Here is a 22,109-nt window from a genome sequence, read left to right on the forward strand (position 1 = left end):
AACATTTAAACTGTTATCCATTGTATTTGATGTTGTTGGGTGTCACAAAACGGAATATAATACGAAAAAGTAGCTACTTTTTGCAATGATTCTTCTTTCCCCCACAATGCATTGCATGACGTCACGTTGGAGAGACGACAGACCAAAACCCGCTTAGAGACCATTGAAATCGATTAGAAATAAACACTACGCTAGTACCAGAGAATGTCTAATATGGTCTCTGCTAGTACCATCAAAACGTGGGACATCTAATCGGAAATGTGTTTACAACGTCGGGGAAAATATTTAATTAGGGATGATCTTGGGGGGATTTCTAGGTGTGACTGGCAAGTTAGCCCATAGCTAGCCCATAACTAGCATGATGTCTTCAAGATCTAGATAAGTTTACCGGTAGTACTAGTCTACAGCTAACGACATGATTGTCCGGGACAAGTAGATTTTATTGTAGGGCAAGTGGAAGAGAAATGTACTTGCCCCACTGGACAAGTTTAAACTCAAACAAAATAAAATGCCATGTTACTTGCACGGGCCAGCTTGCAAATACTGAGGATAGCCTACCGAAGTTGAGTGCAATACAGTAGGCCTACATAACAGAAAGTGTTTCATTCTGCAGAAATTGTGTAAATGTTTAATGTAACAAATTTAAATTATAACACCTCAATTGTTATAATTTGTATAATATTACAGCTCATCTTCGTTGGTCAAAAGCACAATCTTTACCCGGACGTGACTTTTGTGCATGGAAAAGTGAAACGTAAATGGAGGCCACTTGTCCAAGTGCTTCAAAAAGTTAATGTCAGGCCCTGAATGATCACTGTCACTAGATATAAAGAAAAAGTTGACTTTCACTCGGTGCTATTCACTGTCAGTAAAAAAAATAATTGTATATGTGCACTGCTGTTCGTAGACTAGCGACCAGAGCTCGTTGCTGCGTTGCTAAATGATAGCAACTCACCAGGACACTTCACCAACTCTCCACTCATTCTCCTCGGACCATCCATTTAATTGGCTTTGACGGCCATCAGGTCTCGGCAATTCCTCATTTGCCCTGTCATGTCTGCTTTGAATTTTTGCCATGGGGCCCGAAATTCCTGGCGGCGCCCCTGCATATAGGCCTACTTATTACCAGTTAATATCACTTTTGAGTTGCTAGCCTGCTGGTACTAGGCTAAACTAGCACGGTCCCATTATGTGGGTAGGTTAGCAGCTTTATCCTTCTGGCTTCAACAAGACCATCTGCTGCTAACACACTGGTCGAAAGATTGCAGACGCTAGGGAAAGATTTAATACAAGCAAAAGTTACATGCTCTACTACACTAACAACTTTCAAAACATGTTTCCATTGCAGAATGGGTGGCAATGTAAGGCTAGCAGTTAACAACGGCCTTCTTGATAGTTAACTACTTACTCTCTGGGTGGGGAAAAAACTTATATCCATTTACATTTTACAGACGCTCTTACCCAGAGCGACTTACAGTAAGTACAGGGACATTCCCCCCGAAGCAAGTAGGGTGAAGTGCCTTGCCCAAGGACACAACGTCAATTGACACGGCCGGGAATCGAACTGGCAACCTTCAGATTACTAGCCCGACTCCCTCACCGCTCAGCCATCTGACTCCCATCTGATATCCCTCTTTTTTGGGGTGGCATTTTGATTGTCCTGTCTACAAAGCACAAAATGGTAAAAAATATCAATGCTGAGACCAAACGAAATACTAATATAAGGCTTTATTATTTCCCGGCGTATTTAATAGCTTACCGTGTCAGACTACTGCCCTCTTTCTGCAAGTCACGATTCACGAAGATTCAGCCAATAAAATGACATAATCTTGTCTTGCAGGCTCGAGGCGCATTGGTTAACTTGGAAATGTATTTTTCACTTTTCTGGGCGATGAACATAGTATAGATAATAATACGAATGAGTTTTGCAAATATATTGTGCAAAATATTTTTGGCAAAAATTAACAAAATATTGGTGGGGACAATTGTGTCTTTCCCAAACTTGGTCGTGACTAGTCCCTATCGACCCTATGCAAACCTACGCCCTTGATGTGTTGTTAACTACCCACCCAAATTCGAATGGAAAAAAACACAGACAAGTATGTTAAACTAGAGACGTACAATTTCTGGGGAAATTGTGGGGTGTGCTTTTTTGTACGCCCTTCGACTGGTTAGCTCCTGCTCCCACACAGCAGAAGTGTAGTGGCTCAATGGCTCAACTTGTTAAAGGTGCATTATGTTATTCACCTGTGATTCCAAGACTGTGTACTTTAATCATTGATGGTATAGATTTTGTAGAAGAGGGTTGTAATACTAAGAGTTTGAGAATGTTTTTAAATGCAGACTTTCCTTTAAATATCAGAAAAGAGACCCTTTGTTTTTGTAAGGGGAAAGTTGTTCGAATCAGAACGAGATTTCTTACTTTCCCTTCTCTACTGAGAGCTAAAGAGGTTCAGTTCAAAATCATTAATGATATCCTTGTAATGAGTTCCTCCGACATAGATTTAATATGGACTGTAATAGGCCGCAAGGTGAACCACGAAAAGTATTTTAGAAAATGATTCCCGTTCCACAGTCTGGCATCTACACAATCTTTAGGTCATAAAAAAGAACGAGTCTTGCTAAGCTACCAAAAAAAAGTTTGTAGCTAAAATTCCAGTCGATTGTCGATGCGTCTATGTTTTATGCAGAACTAGTTTCTTCAGAGCATAATAGGATTTTGGTGGCACGGTTCGACACGTGATCGTTCTACACCAATAAGGTAGCTGCTTTTTGTCAACATGGATGGATATGGTTGGCAAATAGAGGATGGGACCTTTCACGTCACCTGGATGACCAGAAATTCGGCCCCTGACAGTGTTTTGCATGTGATACACTGCGGCTGCAAAAAGTGTGTGTGAGACAGGCAGATGTTCCTGTTTTTCGCTAGGACTGTGTTGCACAGACTTATGTCGTTGTTGTAATTGTGCCAACACAAAAGAAACTGAGGAACTGGAAGATAACTGTCCTGACACTCAGGGATGTAGTGGGGGCTAAACGCACGTAAACGCTGTTTACACACCTCCCGAAATTTGGAAATAGCGTTTATCCACCTCTAAATTTCAGAAATTGCGTTTATCCACCTCTAAATAGCGTTTATGCGCGTTTACGCACAACTAAGTTCCCTGCGCCTTGTATTCTGCCGTTGCAATAATCCGAAATAAATTTTGTGTAATTTTAAAACACCAAAGACTAAATTTCATATTGTTTAACATATAAACGCTGTAGTCTGAATAATTTCATCTGCGCTGTAGGGTCTGTGACCCTCCAATCAATGCGTTGCGGCGGCGGCGGCACCAATCAGGATCCACCAAGTAGGTTATGTACACACACGTTGTGGATTAGTTTACCTGTTCGGAATGGATTAATTAGCCATGGATATCAGGCGATTTTTGAAGAGACCATCGAGTGCTCCCACTCCCACAGATACCCGCAAAAGGCCTCAAGTACAGAGTGATCAATTCACGTTTGTAAACGTTGTTTTGGTTTGCACAACATCGCATTAAGACAGGGACCAACGGCTAGCCTACCATTATTAGCGTTCTTTTAATTACGATGATGCAGATACAAGCCAACCTTACCGGTTCCATCCAAATATGCCTAATGAAACGTAAAAATGAATAAACAGCGTTGTCAAGCCTGTGAAGGGGCTGAGATGCGTGTGTCTCACGGTCCGGTCAATGCGTGGGGGGGGGGGGGGGGGGGGTGAAACAGACGTGAAAGCTCGTCTCGGGGGGGGGGGGGGGGGGGGGGGGGCTTAACGACCCTGTAAATAAATAAATAATAAAATTCATAGTTTACCCACCTCTATTTTTACCACTACACCACTGCTGACACTGACAGTGAGGACTGTGTCCTTAATCTGTTATTCTTTATTCTGTTTTGTACAGTTATATATATCATATTTCATACTTTTCATAAAGATTGTTTTTATGGTTGATCAGTGTTGTTTTCATTTGTGGAAGAATGAATGAATGAATTACATTTACATTTATGCATTCAGCAGACGCTTTTATCCAAAGCGACTTCCAAGAGAGAGTTTTACAAAAGTGCATAGGTCACTGATCAACGAGATAGTCCCAAACATTGCAGGTAGCCAAGTTACAATTAAGCAGCAAGAACCTCAAAAGTGCAAGAGTGTACCTGTGGAAAAAGCAAGCAACAATAATATATTTCACAGCAAGTACAATAATTTTAAGACAGTTACAACAAACCAACAAGTGCAACAAGTCTCTCAATAAGAGTCATTGTGATCCTGGAGGAAACTAACATCAGGTCCAGCCAATCATTCCTAAGTGCCTCCCAAGTGAATTGAATGTTACAACAACGACATACAGTTGCAATCTAAATTATTCAACCCCATTGCATATTGGGTTTATTGGCAAAATATACAATTTCTCAGCTGTTTGCAATAAACAAATTACACAAGAATTGTTTAAGTAGTCGGTAACCCTTCCTTTTACAGTCCCTTAAGTACTAGGTATTTACATAGAAAGTAAAGGGTATGTTATGTGTTTTATTGGGTATTACCGATTGGTACCAAGGTGGTAAATACCTAGATAATTCGAAGTATTTACCCATTAACTAAATACTAACGTGCTGGTCATTACTGGGTATGTTTTCTGTATTATTGGGTATTACAGATTGGTACCAAGGTGGTCAATACGTAGATAATTCGAAGTATTTACCCATTAACTAAATACTAATGTGCTGGTCATTACTGGGTATGTTTTCGGTATTATTGGGTATTACCGATTGGTACCAAGGTGGTAAATACCTAGATAATTTGAAGTATTTACCCATTAACTAAATACTAACGTGCTGGTTATTACTGGGTAATTTTCACTGGTCCTAATTAGGTAAAGACAGAAGACAAAACTTAGTATTTACCTGGAAACTTATAAATATTACTATTTAAATACCGCTGGTAGTAAGTTGGTAACTACGGGAGATATATATGGTAAATTGTTATTGGGTAAATACCACTGCTACTAAGTAGGTAAAGACGGCCAAGCTCCAGCAGAATTAAGAACAAAATACTATACTATTACCCTGCAGTTACCGAAGGTTTATGTCGGTAACAGTCCACGTCTAATGAGAATATAAGATAGTACTTTACAATAAAATACCTTTTCAGATACATTTATCGATGATGGCCTCATTTACTTGGCTGGTATACCTACCTCCGTGGGAAGAGTTTTCCTCTACTGTCATGGTAAATCTTCTTGGATACTCGGTATGTTCCTGGGCATGTATGGACTATTTACTCAGTAAGAAATCTGAAACTGGACTGTAAAAGGAAGTCGTGTTTGTTTCCATGGTGTTACCAGGCTCTTACCATACCCTTTGTAAGCAAATACCACTTTGTCAACGTTGCCCTTAGTAAGAACTTGTACTATACATTCCAAGGCGATACCAGGTAAAACATGGCTATTTACTCAGTAAGTAATCTGAAACTGGACTGTAAAAGGAAGCCGTGTTTGTTTCCATGGTGTTACCAGGCTCTTACCATACCCTTTGTAAGCGAATACCACTTTGTCAACGTTACCCTTAATATGAACTTGTACTATACGTTCCAAGGCGATACCAGGTAAAACATGGCTATTTACTCAGTAAGTAATCTGAAACTGGACTGTAAAAGGAAGCCGTGTTTGTTTCCATGGTGTTACCAGGCTCTTACCATACCCTTTGTAAGCGAATACCTACGGTGGCCGACATGTGCAAATTTGAATTTGGATGAAAACCATGGTAATATTAGTTTTATTGAACTATTTGAACTGTTCTTGTCTACTTTGTTTATTGCTTTTTTTTGGTAGCTAAGAACGACTCGTTCTTTTTTATGAGCTAAAGATTGTGTAGATGCCAGACTGTGGAGCGGGATGAAACAATAAGAGGGTTCACCTTACGGCCTATATTGAGTGCACCTTCTGTGAAGCAGACATAGAATCATTAGAAAATTATCAAAATAATTCTGGGATGATCTTCAGAATTCATCTGAAGATCATCTCTTCAAGTTTGAAATATGTAAATATGTAAATATGTAAACTCTTCAAGTTTGAAATATGTAATACCTGACTGACTTCAAAACTATAAAATATGGTAGTTTTTTTCCTCAATTGTGATGTTCAATTTGTGGTTAATAATACTGTGGTTTTTGGCCAATGTCGTGGTTTCTTGATTATTGGGCAGGGTGGTAGGCATCTGGGTACTTTCAGCAGAGGTCAGAGGCCAAAGAGGAGAATCTAGGCCTAAGTTGTATGAGCTACACTATGAGAACAGGCTATTTCTGACTGCCCGTCTCTAATTGCGAAGGGGAACGCTCATTCTCCGTCCTGTCCAGGACCAAAAACGATTTGAGGACTAAGATGACACAAAAACGCCTCAAGGCACTTTCTCTCATGGCAGGGGGGCCGTGGTTTCTTAATCCGTCCATGTGTGTCAGACCGGAATGAGTGTTGAGGGCTGATGGGACTCCAGTGGCAGTCCTAAGATAGGGATGTGTGTGTGTATCTCAAATCGTGAGGTTGTTATGGGTAAGAGTTATATAACAAAGGCTTGCTAAGCAGTCAACAAGGCTGTTGGGCAGTGAACGAGTGGGGGTCCAGACATGTAACAGGTGGAACCGTTCAGAAGTTAGAACCGAAGAACTAAGAATATCCCCAAGTCCCGGAATCATGTCTCAAAAGTGGCAGGTCATGCTGACCCAACCAGAGAAGTAGAGATTCTAGATGGAGGACTTGTTAAGCGTGACGTGGATGGAGATGGAGATCTGGGGTGAACTTAGGTTTGAGAAGAAACTAGGACATTTGGAGTGGGGGTAGACGGGGGTTTCATGAGGAGAAAAGAGTTCATCAACACATTAGGAGCCAGGGGATACGCACGCATGTTTGGGGTTGTTTTGAACAGGTTGGCTTTGACCAAACTGTGGGAAGAAACTTCTAGAAGGTTGTGAAATAGTATCATGCAGGGCAGGGGAGTGTTCCTCATATCTGTCTATATAATAGGATGCCCAGAGAAATGTGATAGCTTTTTGCATCTTTCATGTACTGAATAAACCATCAAGCCACCTTGACTTTGAAAGATATTCCGTCTCTGACTCTATTTTTGAAAATCCTTCTAAGGAGAGCAAACTTCTTATCCACAACAGCAACGATATAAATCTATATTCTTGAAAACTTGCCCAGTACTTTAGCATTTTCAGAAGGAATTGGTAAGCTTCCTTAAATTTATCCAAATACAAAAAACCTTAAATTATGGAAACTCTTAAGAGATATATTTTGATGATTATTCCCCTTTCTCAATTTTCTTTTGGTTCTTCAGTTTTTCTGTTTATTTATCGTTGTTTATTATGTCTATTTCTTGTTTTTGCTGCTATTTAGTGTTGTTGGAATGTGCTAAGATCTACATTTTACTGAGGCTTCTTTTATTTGTACTCAAGCATAAAAAATCTATAAAAAAATATGGGATCTCCCAAGATATCACGAGACAAAGGAATCACTTCAATAAGGCTAACAAATTGAGATTGGTTGTACCGGACAAACGGTTTCGAAAATCAAAAATCCTTGTCCATTGTTCTGAAGATGATCCGAAGATTGGAAAAGAATTGTAGGAGGTGTAGCGATAACAGTAACCTGTTGGTGGCGCTAGAGTGCTCCAATGGGAGACATAAAACTTGATGGACAGTTCCCAATGAGTGCAAAATTTCAAAAATCGAAAAACCATGTGATAACTTTTGTGAGTCTTTGACTGAAGATAATACCTGCCAAATCTTGTGAAGATTGGACAACATTTGTAGGAAGAATAGCAAAAACTAATGTTTTTTTCATGAATTCAAAATGGCGGCCGCATAATTTCGGCTGGTATCACAAGTTGACATGTGTCAGCAGGGATGGATTAACGAACGGGCCTATCGGCCCATGAGCTCAGGGGGCCCATGAGCTCAGGGGGCCCCTAAGCCAGAGCTTCTGTGTGACGTCGCTGTTATTAACTTTGTATTGATATGATGATGAGAACATTTTTATTTCTATTTGGAGGATAACCCCTTGAGATGCAGCATCTCGTTTTCGAGGGGGTCCTCGAGACACAAGACAAAGACAAATACATGCACATTCAAACTCGCTCAAGTTCCCCCACCCCCAGACCTCACCCACCCCACCGACTCCCTATTGAATACATATCGTATTATTGAGAGGCATATATACACATATACATACATACACATATTCATACATATATACATACATATATATGCACATGTAACGGAGTTGTATATACAGTCCTTGCTAGCGGTTGTTAAATCCTGCATCATTGGGTCAAGACTTTTATTTTGAAATATTGTTCACATGTTAGTAGCATATCTGGCCTTGCAGCAGAAGAAAAGATAACTGCTGCAGGTAGGTTGGGCAAAAAGTGTTCGCATTAAAATCTTTAGAAAAATTTCATATATATTTGTATTACAAATACCAAGTAAATGCCTTATTTGTGTTGTCAATAAGCAATCATATAAATCACATTTCAATGAAACGTAGAATTGTATTTTATTTATCATTTTCTATTTTCGTTTGACTGTCAAGCACGTTGGCGGTTGGCTAATGGAGTTTGTAATGTTCACATGTATTTTGTCTAGGCGGACCAAAGTAATGCCCACAACTTTGTATTTGATGATCCATTGTGCAGGTAACAAAATCAATTTGTTGTTTTGATTTGAAGTGTTCTATTTTGTGTGGTAAAATTGTTATTATATGGTTATCGTACTGGTGACGTGGCTAGCATTCCCGTTTTAGAATAACTAGCCAGTAACGTCTTCGTGCATGCTACATGCAGTACTCTTTTTTTTTTCACCACAAGAGTGGAGTGTTTACTGGGTGATATGTGCTGTTCTGTGTGATACAATGTTGGATGAAGATTGTATGTTTTAGTAATTAGGAATTAATTAGAACACAGTTATTAATATAGCAGAAGAAAAGATAACTGCTGCAGGCGGACCAAAGTAATGCCCACAACTTTGTATTTGATGATCCATTGTGCAGAAATAAAAAAAACATCTTCGTCCATCCTGAGGGTTGCAGTCCTTGAAGAACAAACACAACGCAGGTTACAGTGGTGCCGTGATCCCGTTTTCTACAAATTGGTCGCTGATCAACAACTCTTCGGACCCGTGGACCTGTTTTCGTCCTACGGCTCCTGAGATCAGCTGAGCAAATACTTCTGCATACACAAATGTACACATATGTATGGGTTATGGTCGCCGCAGCATGTAAATAACTGTTATTGATGTATCAACTTTAGTGTATATAACAGTAGTTGTATATATATATATAGGCAGTTTCTACTTCTCTATTTTTTTCTCTTCTCTTTCTATCGCTTTGATTGCCATGGCTGGCGCACAGTTTACTGGGGCCCAGTGCTTTCAAACCCCAGTTAGTGTTGGTCGGGGTAGAGGTTTATTAGGGGTGCCCATCTCTTTCCCAGAGCTTAGTCCATCTGTAAGTAGTGCTGAAGGGAGGGCGGCACATGCTTCACGTTCGCTAGTTGGTGATTTACGCACTGATCACCCACAACAGGGTAGTCCTTCCACCCACCAGGGCCCCTGTACTTCCACTCCTGTAAATACTCTAGGCATTCTAGGTCAGATGGGTGACATGGTACAACACATAGGTCAGCAGCTGGCAGACAGCGTTCTCACACACTTGAGTAGGTCTAGTCCAGTAGCACCTTTGCCTGCTCCTAGTGTTCACAGTGGTAGCCACACTCCAGTTCATGACTCTATGGAAGGTTCCTCATCTCAGCGTCATGTAGTGAGTCAGAGAAAACTGAGGGATCCCCCTACTTTTAGAGGTGACAATTCAGATTCTGTTACATTGGAAGAGTGGATTGAGATCACGCGTACTTTCATTAGGAGGGGAGGCCTATCTACTGAGGAGCAAGGTGAAGAGATCCTCATCCATTTAAGGGGCAAGGCCAAGGATGTTGTGAAAGTGGGCGTGAAATCTAGTGGGGTTGACATCGGACGTAGCCCAGATTCCATATACAGCCTTTTGAGGAAACATTTCAGTTGTAAGCAGTTTTCACCCCTGCCTCTGCAAGACTTCTACATGACCCTCCCTGAGCCACAGGAGGATCCCTATGACTACTGGCTTCGTCTAAACCGTGCTGCTGATGTCGCTGCTGAGTGTCTCAGGGAACAGGGTAAGCAGCAAGACAGTCTGTCTGTTGAGGTCACACGCATGTTCATAAGGAACTGCCCAAATTCAGAATTAGCTCTCACGTTTCGTTCTAAGACCATTGACAAGTGGTCAGCTTCGGAGGTGCAAGAGATCCTGAATGAATACCACTCAGAGACATCTGTCAGAACAGTGTTGACAAAGAGAGATGGGGCTGTTATGGACAGGGCCGTAGCTGTGAACAGGATGGAGGTGAACAGTAGTCCGGTGCCTCTGTGTAACGTACAGTCTCCGCCACAGCTCGCGTCCACAGATCACTCTGCTATGGAGAGGTTGATTGGAATGCTGGAAAAAGTTATTGTGAGTAATAACCAGTCCAGACCGACAAGTGGGAGGATGCGTGACTTACCCCGTATTAAAGGCCTTAATGACTCGCCATGCTTAGTCTGCAAAGACCCCTCTCATTCTGCGTTGAAACACTGTAGAGATAACAGGCTGTGTTTCCAGTGTTTTTCACCTGACCACGCAAGGGACAGATGTCCACACAGAGGAAAGAGTGCAGCACCTGCTGGCCAGGCGTTAAACTAACTGATCTGCGTGTAGGGGAGGACCATGTAGATCTTGAGAGTACACCTCCCACCTCTGGCTTTCAAGCTTTTTCAGATTATGACTCTAAGTCAATTGTACAGTAGCGGTATTTCTTCAGAAAAAACTGTTATTTTTCAGAATTTGCAGACAGTTCCAAGGTCGGATAGTTTATTTTACACGTCAACTGCAATTGTGAGTGGACTCACTTTCAAAGCTCTCCTTGATAGTGGGTCTATGGCATGTACTCTTAGTGAGTCTGCTGAACAGAGGTTATTGGAGTACAGTCCAGGCATGGCTAAGCAGTCGGCTCAAGACATTGTGATTGTTGGCTGTGGAGGCCATCGTGTTACTCCAACGGCAATTTATGACCTCCCAGTCACTGTGTACGGCTGTTCAATGACTGTCCCCACATTAGTTGTGCCAGGTCAGACTGAGGAGATGATCCTGGGCACCAACATCATCAAAAGGCTGTTGACGCAGCTGAGAGAGACGAGTGGTTACTGGAGACTCATGTCCATGCCCAGCCACAACCAGAGTGATGAATGCTATGAGTTCTTGTCCCTTTTCTCCAACACTGAGAGGTGGAGAGGTGAGTCTGTGCCTGACAGAGTAGGTACTGTAAAGCTCCAGAGGAGTGTGACATTAGAGCCACAAACAGAGCACCTGGTTTGGGGAAAGCTACCCGTGTCGTCAGTCCTGTCGGTGGGCAGCACAGTCATCATTGAGCCAACAATGTCTAGATCAAGACCAAGACAAATAATGGTTGGTAGAGTGATCACACCACTTTGGGGAGATGGTTCTATCCCATTGAAAATCATGAATCCAACCAACCACAAAGTCGTGTTGAGAAGAAACACTAAAATAGCTGATGTGTCACCTTGTATTGCGGTGGATGATCTGCCATTGCCTGAACAGATCAAGTTAAATGTACAGTACACTGACAGCGGCCCTTCTTCAACACCCAGATCAAGTGAGGAAATGAAGCAAGCCCTGTGCAGTCTGAACCTTCCGGACATCGACCTGGAGTCTTGTGAGGTGTCAGCACGCTGGAAAGACAAGCTTCTACAGATAATCGAGAAATATGAGTCTACCTTCTCAAGGGACAAAATGGACTGTGGAGAAGCCAAAAGCTTTGTCCACCGCATTCACCTGACTGATGACAGACCTTTTCGTTTGCCGTACAGGCGTATACCACCAAGCCAGTATGATAAACTGAGACTGGCTTTGAACGAGATGGAGGAGAAAGGAATCATCCGCAAGTCGCACAGTGATTATGCGTCTCCCCTCGTGCTGGTCTGGAAGAAGAATGGTGACTTACGTATCTGTACGGACTTCAGGTGGTTGAATGCTCGGACTGTCAGAGATGCCTACCCGTTGCCTCACCAGTCTGATGTGTTGGCCGCGCTGGGCGGAAACGCCTTCTTCTCTACCATGGATCTGACGTCAGGCTATTATAACGTACCTCTGCAGGAAGAGCATAAGAAATACACAGCTTTTACTTCACCTTTTGGCCTGCACGAATACAACAGACTTCCCCAGGGTCTCTCCAACAGTTCAGGCACATTCATGAGAATGATGATGTCCATCTTTGGAGATGAGAATTTCAGCAGTGTCCTGTGTTACCTGGATGACCTGATGGTGTTTGCCCCATCCGAGGCTGTGGGTCTTCAACGCCTTGAAATGGTCTTCTCCCGTCTGTCCAGTCACAACTTAAAGCTGGCCCCGAAGAAATGCTTCTTCTTAAGACGATCCGTCAAGTTCCTTGGCCACATTGTCTGTGAAGAAGGCATTAGGACGGATCCAGGCAAAGTCGAGGCCATCAGCAAAGTCCAGAAGGTTGATCTAATGGAGGCTGACGGGCAGACACCGTGTTCAAAGAAGATCAGGTCGTTCCTTGGTATGGTGCTTTAGTATCAACACTTTATTGAGGGATGTTCTGCAAAGGCCAAGCCACTCTTCCAGTTAACAGCAGGCTCCTCCAGAAAGCAAACTCGTGGGAGGAAGGGGAAGAAGTCGAAGAACAGGCTCAGCGTCACGACACTCGCTCCTGCATGTCAGAAGGCTTTCGAAGCCCTGAAAACAGGTCTGTTGCACAGCGTTACTTTGGCGCACCCATTCTTCGACCAACCTTTCATTCTGGCTGTAGACGCGTATTTTGATGGAGTTGGAGCAGTTCTTTCTCAAGTCCCACCTGGTGAAAAGATAGCGAGACCAGTAGCTTTTGCCAGCAGGACGCTGTCTCGTTCACAGATGAACTACCCTGCTCACAGACTGGAATTCTTTGCATTGAAGTGGGCTGTCTGTGAAAAGTTCAGCCATTGGCTAAAGGGACGCCACTTCACAGCATGGACTGACAACAACCCTTTGACATACATTTTGACAAAGCCCAGACTGGATGCCTGTGAGCAGCGGTGGGTGGCCAAGCTTGCATCCTACAGCTTTGATATTAAGTATGTTCCAGGACCCAGAAACATTGTTGCTGATGCTTTGAGCAGAGAGCCATTCGTCCAGTCTTGCATAGGCCATCGCCTTGTCACAGAGCCATATCTGTCTCTCTTGAGGAATGTCAGTGGTGTTGTGGATGACACAGTGCAACATGCCTTCAAGTCCACCAACAATCATCAGATGGTCCTGAGATTGGGCAAAGATCCACACAATACATCTACCAACGAAGCCTCAGACACTGGTTCAATTGAAGCTCCAGATATTTCAGCTGTTCTGGATGCTCATGCCTCTGGTGGCTTGAGTGAAGTCATGGGTGCGAGTCCAGCTACTCCTCAACTGCAGCAGGTTAACTCTCCCTTTCCTCGCAGCAGCCTCGTCGACCAGCAAGGGCAGGATGGCACCATCGGCCGAGTCCTCTACTACATCGAGAGACAACGAAAGCCATCTAAGTATGAAAGAGCAGATGAGCCCTCCAGTGTGTGTCAGCTGCTTAAATACTGGGACAAGCTGGTTGTTCACGATGGTTTACTGTGCAAGACGAGAAGAGACCAGAACACAAACAGGCGACTTTTTCTCTTTGTGGTGCCCAACTCTCTCAAGGCTCAAGCGCTCGATGGGATTCATGATGCAGCTGGTCATCAAGGGAAGAGCCGAACGCTGTCTCTGGCGAGACAGAGATTCTTCTGGGTCGGCATGAAACGAGACATTGACGATTATGTGAGAAACTGTCATCGCTGTGTTGTCGGGAAGACACCAGAGCCAAATGCTTGCGCTCCACTTGAGAGCATCCGCACATCAGAGCCGATGGAGCTGGTCTGCATCGACTTTTGGTCTGCAGAGGTCATTGATGGGAAGTCCATGGATGTGCTCGTGGTGACTGATCATTTTTCCAAAATGGCTCATGCATTCCCATGCAAGAATCAATCTGCCAAGCAAGTGGCCCGCAGACTCTGGAATGACTTCTTTCTCGTCTATGGTTTTCCGAAGAGAATTCATTCTGATCAGGGAGCGAATTTTGAGAGCAAGCTGATCAAGGAGCTGTTGACTCTTTCAGGTGTTGAAAAGTCTCACACAACACCGTATCACCCCATGGGCAATGGTGTGGTTGAAAGATTCAACAGGACCCTCGGATCCATGATAAGAACGTTGCCACCCAAGTCCAAAGCCAAATGGCCTCAGATGCTGCAGCTACTCACCTTCTGCTACAATTGCATGGAGCACGAGACAACAGGCTTTGCACCATTCTATCTCATGTTTGGCAGAGTCCCTCGTCTCCCGGTTGACATTCTATTCCAACATGTACTTTCTGATGGCGTAGTGGTGGATCACAATGAGTTTGTGTCACGCCTAAGGAAAGATGTACGTGAGGCGGTTCAGATTGCACAGAAACACAGTCAGAAAGAGCAGACTCGCCACGCCAGGCTTTACAACAGGAAGATCAAGGGTTCGCCACTTGCCATTGGTGACAGAGTACTCGTTGCAAACAGAGGTGAAAGAGGTAAAAGGAAGGTAGCTGACAAATGGGAGTCTGCTCTGTATGAAGTTGTAGCTGTTAAGCCTGACATCCATGTCTACAAGATCAAAGACATCAACTCAGACAAACTGCGAGTAATCCATCGAAATCTACTGCTTCCTGTGAACTTCTTACCGATTGACGATGGACAGGAATCCCAGACCAGTGACAGTGATGAGGTTGTCTCCGTTAACCCTCCAGTCGAGATGGATGGCAGTGACGAGATGGTTCCTGAAGTCAACCCTCCAGCCGAGGTGGATGGCAGCGGTGACCGAACTGCGCACTGGGTGCTCTCTAGCCATGACCATTTTGAGATGGAGGATCATCAGACTTGTCTCTCTGAAGTGTGTGAGGTAGCTGATTGTGTGCCAGGGCCGTTTGATTCAGCCAGTGGCGTCATGAGTGAAGCGAGGAAGCAGAACAGTGATGTTCCTTCTGCAAACAGTGACCCATCCGATGTTGAGTCCCAACAAGTAGTGCTCCCGTATGAAGATAGAGGTTCGGATGAGCTTGTTGTGTGCATTCAACCTCGGGGCTTTGAGAACACAGTTGCCCGAACGAGACGAAGCAGAGTTATCAAGCCACCACAGAGACTTGTTTGTGAGATGAATGAGCAGGTGCTTGACACTTCAGGGTCCACAGTGACCTCTTTTTTTTCTCTAGTTAAGAGCTTGTTTTGAAATTCTTGTTGTAGTAACAGATGTCATTCTAGTCGGTCTGACCTGACTAAGGAACAGTTAGAGATGAGTATCAGATATAGAATAGCAGAATTTGAGGTGTAACAGGCATCTCTTGGGTCTACTTTCAGTCTGGGGTAAGGCGCCATTCCATTCTTTAAGTACTCCTTAGTTGGAGGATTGTTTTAATCGACGGCTTGTGATATTTTTTAGTGACATCCTGGTCAAATTCTTTTCTCTTTTTCTTTCCTTCTCTCTTTTCTTGTCTGTTAGTACTTCTCCGATATGTCTCCAATTTAGCAGAATTTAAGGGGGGTGTATGTAACGGAGTTGTATATACAGTCCTTGCTAGCGGTTGTTAAATCCTGCATCATTGGGTCAAGACTTTTATTTTGAAATATTGTTCACATGTTAGTAGCATATCTGGCCTTGCAGCAGAAGAAAAGATAACTGCTGCAGGTAGGTTGGGCAAAAAGTGTTCGCATTAAAATCTTTAGAATAATTTCATATATATTTGTATTACAAATACCAATTAAATGCCTATTTTGTGTTGTCAATAAGCAATCATATAAATCACATTTCAATGAAACGTAGAATTGTATTTTATTTATCATTTTCTATTTTCGTTTGACTTTCAAGCACGTTGGCGGTTGGCTAATGGAGTTTGTAATGTAATGTATTTTGTCTAGGCGGACCAAAGTAATGCCCACAACTTTGTATTTGATGATCCATTGTGCAGGTAACAAAATCAATTTGTTGTTTTGATTTGAAGTGTTCTATTTTGTGTGGTAAAATTGTTATTATACGGTTATCGTACTGGTGACGTGGCTAGCATTCCCGTTTTAGAATAACTAGCCAGTAACGTCTTCGTGCATGCTACATGCAGTACTCTTTTTTTTTCACCACAAGAGTGGAGTGTCTACTGGGTGATATGTGCTGTTCTGTGTGATACAATGTTGGATGAAGATTGTATGTTTTAGTAATTAGGAATTAATTAGAACACAGTTATTAATATAGCAGAAGAAAAGATAACTGCTGCAGGCGGACCAAAGTAATGCCCACAACTTTGTATTTGATGATCCATTGTGCAGAAAAAAACAACATCTTTGTCCATCCTGAGGGTTGCAGTCCTTGAAGAACAAACACAACGCAGGTTACACACACATATACACAAACCTTCACCCATACACACGTACGGTATTTATTCATAAATAAAAAAATTAAGAAAAAAGAAAGAAAAGTCCAGTCAAACATGAGCAAAACATTTACAGCAACAATTTGCTTGTAAGTGATTATAAAGGGATATTTTAAAGGAGTGCAAAGAGGTGATAGATCTTAGAGACCCTGGTAGGCTATTCCAGTCTGAAGGGGCTTTAAATTTAAAGGTACGCCTGCCACTCTCTTTTGAGATGTTTGGTACAGTAAAGAAGGGGTATTCGGTGTGTCTCAGTCTGTAGATAGGTCTATATGGAATTAAATATTCCTTCAGGTAAGGAGGATAGTCAGAGTAGACACATTTGAATATAATCTGGTACCAGTGAAACTGTCTTCTGGCTTTTGGTGATAATAAATTCAGTGTGTTATACATAATACAATGGTGAGTAGTGAACGGACATCTCAACACAAATCTGCACATACTATTGAAAACAACATTTAGTGCTTTTAGATTGGATTCTGATGTGTTTTGATAGACAACATCTACATAGTCTAATATAGGAAATATTAGCTGTGTCACAATTCTTAACCTAATCAGTTGAGTGAAACAGTTAATAGAACGATACAATATTCGTAAATTACAATTTATTTTATTGACTACTGAATGAATGTGACGCCTAAAGGAGAGTTGTGAGTCAAGTACAAGGCCCAAATATTTGAGTTCATCAACTTTAACTAGCGGAGTATCATCTAAGAATTTAAGTAAGAGATTGTTGTCTTGATTCAGTGTAGCTGATCCGTTGGGAAACAGCATACTATATGATTTTTTCTTATTGAGTAGTAGGTGGTTGGAATGGAACCAAAGTTGGATGGCATTAAAGTTAGATTGCAGTGTGGATTGAATCCTAGAAATCGACGCGTTAGATGCATAGATCACCGTGTCATCTGCATATAGATGAATAAGACAGTCTGAGCATGTTTGAGGAAGATCATTGATAAATATAGAAAATAAAAGAGGCCCTAAGGAAGAGCCTTGAGGGACACCTTTTTCCATTATTAAGGATTCTGATAGATAACCCTGAAAAGAGACACGCTGACGTCTAGAATGGAGATAAGAGTTAAACCAAAGAAGAGATTGTTTAGAGAGGCCTATCGCATGTAGTTTGTCAAGAAGCATATAATGATCAACCATATCGAAGGCCTTAGTGAGATCTATAAATATTGCACCAGTCGACATGTTATTGCTTAAGGAGGATGAAACATCATTGGTAAATTTTAGAAGAGCAGTAGTTGTAGAAAACTTAGGTCTGAAACCAGATTGATTAGGTGACAGAATGGAGAAATCATTAATATATTTAAATAGTTGATTAAATATTAGTTTTTCAAACACTTTTGCTATACTACTTATGATGGAAATGGGTCTGTAGTTGTTAAGGTCAAGTGCATCGCTACCCTTGTGTATTGGTGTTACTCTGGCAGACTTCCACATTGATGGAACCACACAGGTGGATAACGATAAGTTAAATAAATCAGATAAAGGAAATGCCAGTACATGAGAGGCGAGCTTGATAAACTTGATCTCCAGACCATCAGGATCAGTACCATTATCTGCCTTTAGATCAGAGATTGCCAGTTGGACGTCAATAGGATTCATTGTAGCGAATGAGAAGGAGCTGCTTAACTCATCTAAGCAACTCATTAACGCAACTCATTAACGCATCGTGTCATGATATGACACGATGCGCCGTAGCCAGTATATGCTAGGCTTAAGTCATTGAAGAGTGACTTCTTAAGATTGTGGCCTGCAATCTATGTTTCCGAATGTTTATGTGGCGCTGCTGCTATTTCTGACTGCCCGTCTCTAATTGCGAAGGGGAACGCTCATTCTCCGTCCTGTCCAGGACCAAAAACGATTTGAGGACTAAGATGACACAAAAACGCCTCAAGGCACTTTCTCTCATGGCAATTGAGAGCGAACTGACAAAAACACTGGACTTTGATGATGTTGTGGATGATTTCGCACGAAGCAGAGCCAAAAAAAAATGCATTGTTTAAGGTAAGACTATTTTATGATTAATTTAGGCTTATAAAGTCTTCCTCTGTTTGCTATATGTGACACCATAGCTTGCTGTCAATTGTTTTTAGACTTTGTTCTTGTTGATATCAGAGGTGGCTCCGGTCTGCAGGAGGAGCGGTCTGGTGTGGCCTGTTCTTGACGTTGAGCTCACTCTCTTCTCTGCTTGCTTTGGCCCTGCAGCTACTGGGGCTGGCTGCAGCACCTGTTATCCCCAGCTCCCCTGCTGACATTTTTGCACTACACATACACTATGCTGATCTGCACTACACATACACTATGCTGATCTGCACTACACATACACTATGCTGATCTGCACTACACATACACTATGCTTATCTGCACTACATTTTTCGCTTTACCTTTTCTTGCTTCTCAGTTACGGATTTTTGTAAGTAGTTCATTTAATCATTTAATAAATTACCTTTTGACTCGGTGTGGTCTCCCTACTATATTATTTACACTTTGAGCCCTGTGGTTGTAACGATTACAAAAGTTATTTGTTTAATTCATATAACCAAAGTCTCTGCTGTCATATAATCCGCGTTATGTTGTTTGCTCAGCTCCGGTATCGTTGTTTTCAAAACATGTAATGTTTTGCGAGCGATTCTTTTATTTTTTTGCAGGGGGGCCTTGACACGTCCAGGCCCAGGGGCCCATTGTTTCTTAATCCGTCCATGTGTGTCAGACATGGGATCTCCCAAGATATCACGAGATACAGGGATTAATGAAATCACAGTCATAGAGAAAGAGTTGCGTCAACTCCTTTGCCTTCAAAAGTTACAAACAAAACAGCCGCATCGTTGACAAACAGCTGTTTGACAGCACTGTTTGAAGGTAATAAGTAAAATTTGCTTATTACAGATATTATTTTGTTCAGTAGTTACCAAAAACCTATTTTTGTGGCGCTCCGCAATCGCTTCAGTGAGTCTTTCCATTTATTTAAATCTCCCGCTCAGCTTTGTTTGGAACTGTTTCGTGACACACAAACCACGTGACACCTAGCTTCCTGACACTCAGTTGACGCAACTCTTTCTCTCTATAGCTCTGACTTAAATAAGTCAAATCAAGTTATTTGCCAAAACGCATTTTAGATTCCTGCACCCCCTCCCAGTAGTCACATGACACCAAATTGTTTGGACATCCTCAGAAGAAGGTTCCGAGTCGAGGTACCAAGTTTGGTGTTGATTTCTCAAAGGTTTTTCAAAGCACAAATACAGGGAAAACAAAGCTGACTGATTATTAGCTAATTGGGGCCTGTTCCATAAATGCTGCTCAAAAAAGCTGGACTTAAAGTCCCAAACCTGACTTGAATTAACCTAACAAGTCAGTCGGGGCTAAACCGGTTCCCTTAAGGCCAATTCTAGTTATCGCAGTCTGACTAATTCAAGTCAGATACTACGATACTACCAGACAGCCATAAGCAGGCAATGTAGGTTTGTATCATTCTGAAATCACTGTTCACCATTGTTTAATGCATTATGCATTATAAGTTGATTTTCTATAAAGGTATTGAACTGATAGTGGTAATAAAAAAAAACCCATCAAGCCAGAAAGTCTGTGGTGAATTATCGTTTTCCCGTTGGGTCAGTGTTACAGGAAGGTCTGGTTAAGCAACAACACGCGCTAAGCCTCACAGTTAGCTTGCCCCGGACCAGGGCTGCGTTTCCTGATAACGATGGATCGTAGCAACGATCAAGCAAAATAACGAAACAATCGATATTTCTTACGTGCAATTCCCAAACATGCTCGTAAGGAGTAGGTTTATCTATGCGCTTTCAAGAGCTACTAATTTTCAAGAGACACTTTGGCTATGGTATCTTTGGGAACGGCTCGTAAAACTAAGATTCATCATACGATGGATTCTACGATCAACTTAGGCTTACGACGCTTTCAGGAAACGCAGCCCAGGTTAGTTTCGCAGCATAAGTTGCCATAGTAACTGAGTTCGAACTACGCTGAGCTGACTTTATGGAACCGAATGAACTGGAAATGAGTCAGACTATCTGACATAAGCCTGGCCTATTTGGTAAACTCGCTTTATGGAACAGGGCCCTGGTTTGGTAGCTAGTACTGGAGCTGGCATCATCTTTGGCATCATCTTTGATCCCTCTCTCACCTTTGAATCACACAAACTCAATTTCTAAGATTGGTTTCTTTCACCTTCATTGCAATGCTCGCCTCCATCCCTTCATTTGCCTTAAAAATGCAAAAACACTGGTTATTGCATTTATATCATCAAGTCTTGACTATTGCAATGCTCTCCTCCTTGGATTACCTGCCAAATCTATTGCTAGGTTGCAATACATTCAAAACTCGGCCGCTAGACTTCTCACACATACCATAAACTCAGCTCACATTACTCCTATCGTGTCTGAACTACACTGGCTTCCGTTTTCATTCCGCATCAAATACAAAATAATCCTGGTAACATTTAAATCACTACACGGTTTGGGACCTTTCTACCTCAGTGAACTGTTTCTCCCCTAAAACCAGACTCGCTCTCTCAGGGCCTCTGGGCTTGTACTCCTCTCTGTCCCTAGATCTCGTATCTATACTATGGGTATCAGGTATTCTAGTGTAACTGCTCCCAAAATATGGAACTCACTCCCACTGTCTCTTTGCAGCATCACATCCATCTCCGAATTCAAATCACAATTAAAAATACTAGTGCACAGTGCCTGTGATGCAGTCAGTGATTACAATGTCAGTGAAACACACAAATACAGATTCCTTGAACTATAGAAGTCCGTGCCTGTGAAGCAGCTGGTGATGACAGCTTCTCAGGGGTTTTGGTACCTATATTTCTTAGATCAAAATTCTCTGTTATCTCTGAAGTACTTGTTCAACCTCATCTATTCTAGTCAAATTAGCATTGCTGTGTTAACCTACTGTAACGCCAGAGCCTTCTGCAGCTGGTAATTGGCTGCCACGTGTCTGTTTGTGGATTGTCCGGTGCAAAGTCTTGATCTTGTTTTCCAGTTCAGCCCAAGCCTTGTTAAGAATACGTCTACTGTTACTGACCGTAGCTAGTTGTCTTACTCCGTTTTGGATCTCCGGTATTGCCCTGTCTACCGTGTACCGATCTTTGCCTGTCCAACCATTCTAATAAATCTGTGCTCTGCACTTGGATCCAACCCCGTCTGGTACATCCTTACAGAAGACTTCGCCAACCATGGATCCAGCAGAAGCAACTGCCATGCGTGCTGCCCTGTCCGTCCAGGGAGAGTTACTCGGTGAACACGATGCACAGTTACGCCTTGTCGCTCAACGCCTGGCGGACATGTCAGCGCCTCCTCCCGACCCACTTCCTCCGGCTCCTGTGGCTGCTACGCACGTCCGTGTGGCAACCCCAGAACGATATGACGGAACGCCTGACCGATGTGAGGGGTTCCTGCTCCAATGTTCCCTGTTATTCACCCACCAACCATCCGCTTTTCCGACTGACACAGCCA

This window comes from Osmerus mordax, chromosome 21 (genome assembly GCF_038355195.1).
Source record: "Osmerus mordax isolate fOsmMor3 chromosome 21, fOsmMor3.pri, whole genome shotgun sequence".
Taxonomy (NCBI): domain Eukaryota; kingdom Metazoa; phylum Chordata; class Actinopteri; order Osmeriformes; family Osmeridae; genus Osmerus; species Osmerus mordax.